Here is a 4,148-nt window from a genome sequence, read left to right on the forward strand (position 1 = left end):
AAGAAAGTTGAGGCTTAAGCCGGGCGGTGGTGGCGCACGCCTTTAATCCCAGCACTCGGGAGCAGAGCAGCAGATTCTGTGAGTTGAGCCTGGCTAAAGTGAGCTCCAGGAAAGGTGCAAAGCTAACAGAGAAACCTGTCGAAAAAAAAAAAAAAAAAAAAAAAAAAAAAAGAAAGTTGAGGCTTATTGTCAATTATATGGTAGCTCAGGAGAAAATATGTCCCTATGACAGAAACTCAAGTTTATTTTTTAAAATACAGGCCTGCTGACCTTCTGCTGGCCAACTGAGATTCAGTCTGTAGCTGCCAACAAGGGCAAGATGTGCAGAATATGTGGCTTTCTCACAAGGAGTTGCCAACAGGTCCCTGTTAATTACTCTGTTGATGGTGGAGAGATGCTCTCCTTAACCATCTTTGTACCATACTCTGTCTTGGCTACCATTCTTGGTAAGCATTGCCATATCTGAGTGACCACTAAGCAAAACTGCGTTCCAGTTCCATCTTAATTTCTATCTGGTCGTTGCCTCGGTTTGCATTTCTGTTTCACTCTCCTTGGCCACACACTTTGTACTTTCTGAAGTATTGAGGACGCTTTCTACTCCCCTTTTAGGCCCCAGGTTTTAGCTTCATGGTGACTATCGGTCCAAAATGCCACAGTCCTACCAGCTGTGGGCTGTTCCTACGAGCTCAGGGACAAGTGAAATTCCGTCTTGGAAGCTCTGCTTCTCAGGACTCGATCGAAATCTCACTGAAGGACCCTGGAGATAGGGGGTGACTTATGCTGATTGCTGGGAGCCAAAATCCATCCTTCTGGGCATGAGCTTCTCCACGAAGATTAAGTTCAGTGACAAGCAGATTTTCTCACAGCATGAACGCTTTCCAGTGATCTCAGGGAAGAACAATTCTGACAAGACCTTTGCAACATCTTATAGTGAGAAACCTTGACCCGTGAGCACGGGAGGTCACGGTCAGGCGTGGTAAGAACAGACGGTCTGTAGTATTCAGTATTTGTAATAAAATATTACATATTTTACACTCTACATTTAGCAACTTTACCTTGATATTCAGATTGTATTGATACAAAGATCAGGGCCAATCTTGATCAGGGCAAATCAGGAAAGATACTCATTCATACCTCAAAACCACTTTATCACGATACATGGCCTTTTGTATCTGAGAAATCTCTCAGTGCACAAAGACAGCCTGGGGCTGGAGAGGTGATGCTCAGTGGTTAAGAGCAGATATTGCTCTTGCAGGCGATGGGAGTTCATTTCCCTGCATTCATATCTGTTGACTCACAACTCCAGCTCCAGGGGATCTGACTCCCTCTTTTGGCCTCCAAGGGCACCTGCAAATACCCACATAAACTAATGCATATAATTAAAAAGAACATAAAAATGGACAATCTGGCTGATAAAGTTCGCCAACCGTAAATTTAAGAATAAGCCTCATGGAAGTCAGTAGACCTAAACCTTAAACATTAGCACTCCCTCGGCAAGGGTCTCCTAACAAGTGTTCCAGATTGCTTTTCACACCGAGTTGTTTTTCAAACTGGATTATCAACATCACTACAAGGGTGGCCGCTTTATGCGCCCGGTGCATGCCCATTCCATCATCCTCTGATAGGAAGATCTTCTCTCCCTGTTACCTGTTTGAGGCTTGGGAATTGAAATAATTCAAATGCTTTAAGAAGTTTGAGCCAACCCTTGCTGTTGGGTATAGTCTGTTCCTCGAAATCAGGTGGTTGTACAAATGGATCCTGGTATGAGCTTGGTATTTCACTGAACTAGTACTTCAGAGACTTAAAAAACTATAGACTTAACACTTGCAAATAACGTTCCATTATATAAGCCTTTTACTACCAGTAAGTAGTAAAAATGTAAACATGTAACCTGGACTACAATGGAAAGGGAGGGGAAGGAAGTAGTTACTAAACTAGGTGAAGTACATAAAATGCAAGCTCTGTTTTTGTTTTGTTTTGTTGAGTTTTGAGACAGGGTCTCTCTACATATCCCTGCCTGTCCTGGAACTCACTATGTAGACCAATGGGCCTGAACTCATGCCTCTGCTTCTTGAGTGCTGAGATAAAAGGCATGTATACTTATTTCCAGTTCCATCCATGTTGCCACAAATGACAATATTTCATCCTTTTGTGGTTGAGTAGCATTCCATTGTGTATATGTACCATATTTTCTTTACCCGTCAAGTGATAAATATTTATACTGTGCCCCTTTCTTTACTAAGAAAAGGTTTTCATTAAACTGTCTAAATATGTGATTTTCTGTTACCATAGTTAGTATTGTGTCTTTTAAATTTATATTATTTTTTCTTGTTTTTACTTTACAGGAAACTGCCAGTTTTTTTGTTGTAGATGTTTAAGACCGAGTCTCACTGTGTAGCCCAGACTGCCCTTGAATTTGCTATATAGCCCAACCAAGCTGGCTTTGAACTCAGGAACTCAGGATCTTCCTGCCTCCTCCTCCAAAGTTCAGGAATTACAGGCATGTACCATCATGCCTGGCTAGTGATGTGCACATTTTATATGATTTCAAAAGCAAGTTGTGCAGGGTACTATAGCCTTATGCTATACTACATAAGCCTGAACTATCTGTTTCAATTCCCTACAGTGTGTAGGTTGGAAGAGCCCACACAGAAACAGTAAACATTGGTGTCTGCCCAAGTCTAGCAGTGGATAGTTTATTAACTGATTTATGTTATAAATGTTTATTGACTCCCTAATAATAAATATTTATTGACTAGCAAAATGCAATGATGCAAGATGGTGGATGGCATGATGCCTGCCTGAGAGAGTGCCATCCCTTTGCATGGACTTTACAGTGTGATAAATGCCATCAAGTAGAAATACGAAAGCGGCAATCCTATAATGAAGCCAGACCTATTCTCTCAAGGCCAGGGAAGGATTCAGGAATGATTTAGAGTGAGGTCTGAGGTATTCGTAGGATTTATTGAGGCAACAGGGTATGCCAGGCTTACTTTTGGGCCACCAACCAGCTCCCAAATCACGACACAGCGACTTACTAGTTATGAAAGCTCGGCCTTAGCTTAGGCTCATTTCTCGCTAGCTTTCAAACTTGACCTGTTTCTCTTCATCTGTTCTGCCTCGGGGCTTTTTACCCTTCTTTCCTTCTGTGTATCTTCCTCTCACTGCTTCTCATGTCCGGCTGGCGGCTGCCTGGCTTCTGGCCCCGGTGTGTTCCTCCCTTTGTCCCTCCTTCTCTTCTCCTTCTTCTTTTCTCCTCCTCTCTTGGGCCTAGACCTCTCCTCTTACTCATTCTCTCTGCCTGCCAGCCCCGCCTATCCCTCTCCTGCCTAGCTACTGGCCATTCAACTTTTTATTAGACCAATCAGGTGCCTTAGGCAGGCAAGGCGAAACAAATACAACACATCTTTACACCGTTAAACAAATGCAGCGTTAAAAAATGCAGCACACCTTTACATCATTAAAATAATATTCCACAATAACAAGGACGGTGAAAAAGAGGCTGCCAAGCAGTGAGATGAGCCTGGGGCAGGTGTGTGACTCATACCCATGAGGAGAGACAGGGATACTGGAAATGGAACCCGAGGTGGGACCGACCAAATGGACAGAGCGTTGTGCGTCTTACTGGAGATCCTGGATTTTAAGTTCTTTTGTATTTAGTTGTTTAAAGGTTCTAAATAAGACAATGACAAAATATGATTCAAAATGTAAAGATTACTCTGGTTCTGGTTCTTGTGTGGAGATGTGATCTCTGAGTAGGTAAACACTGGGAGGCTATGTAGGGAACTATGGCAGTGTTACTAGGAAGAAATAGTGCTGGAGGGCCGAGGAGATGGCCCAGGGGTAAAAGCCCTAGACAAAGACCAGTGTGATTACCCAAGTTCAAACTCACAAGGGCAGACTCGGCAGTGTGCATCTGTAACCCCAGCACTCCTACAGTGAGATTGCACACAGAGAGAGGAAGATGCCTGGAAGACTGAGGGTCGGTTAGCCTGGAGTATTCAGTGAAGAAGCAGAAACAAAGGGGGCACCTGCCTCAACAAGATGGAGGGTGAGAACAGATTCCCCAAAGTCCTCCTCTGATCTCTACCCATACAATATAACACATACATGCCTACATACACGCACAGGCACACATGCACACACTA

Source organism: Peromyscus leucopus, chromosome 19 (genome assembly GCF_004664715.2).
Source record: "Peromyscus leucopus breed LL Stock chromosome 19, UCI_PerLeu_2.1, whole genome shotgun sequence".
Classification (NCBI taxonomy): domain Eukaryota; kingdom Metazoa; phylum Chordata; class Mammalia; order Rodentia; family Cricetidae; genus Peromyscus; species Peromyscus leucopus.